Source organism: Mycetomoellerius zeteki, unplaced genomic scaffold, assembly GCF_001594055.1.
Source record: "Mycetomoellerius zeteki isolate Tzet28-1 unplaced genomic scaffold, Tzet1.0 scaffold199, whole genome shotgun sequence".
NCBI classification, from domain to species: domain Eukaryota; kingdom Metazoa; phylum Arthropoda; class Insecta; order Hymenoptera; family Formicidae; genus Mycetomoellerius; species Mycetomoellerius zeteki.
Window position 1 is genome coordinate 90,973 of NW_017256946.1, and position 330 is coordinate 91,302.

The 330-nt window shown below is 29.1% G+C and overlaps 1 protein-coding gene across 1 annotated transcript in view; it reads left to right on the forward strand.

Annotated features, from left to right (window-relative positions):
* LOC108722217 (protein NPC2 homolog) overlaps nucleotides 1-330 on the forward strand; it is an 11,294-nt gene that overhangs the window by 2,398 nt on the left and 8,566 nt on the right. The window lies entirely within an intron of this gene.

Below are 330 nucleotides of genomic sequence, written 5' to 3' on the forward strand. Positions count from 1 at the left end.
TTTATCATAAATATTCTGTGCTGTCTGGGATGTTTCTACGCATTAACCATTTTTTCGCCCAAATTCTTTTTTTTTATTTTTTGTTTTCATTCTCTAGTTGCTATTAACATAAGAGTAACCGCAGCTAATCTTTACCTTCTAATAGCTTCCATTTTTCCTCCTAATTTATTCTTACTTCTTTATATGTTTATTAAGGGCTTATACTACCCAGGCGCACTGAAAAATGAACGTTTTTTTTGGGAATTTTTTTCTTGGAAACTATTCAATGGATCATGGAAAATGAAATTTGAGGCTTTATTATACATGTTTTGAGGTATAAAAAAAATTTTT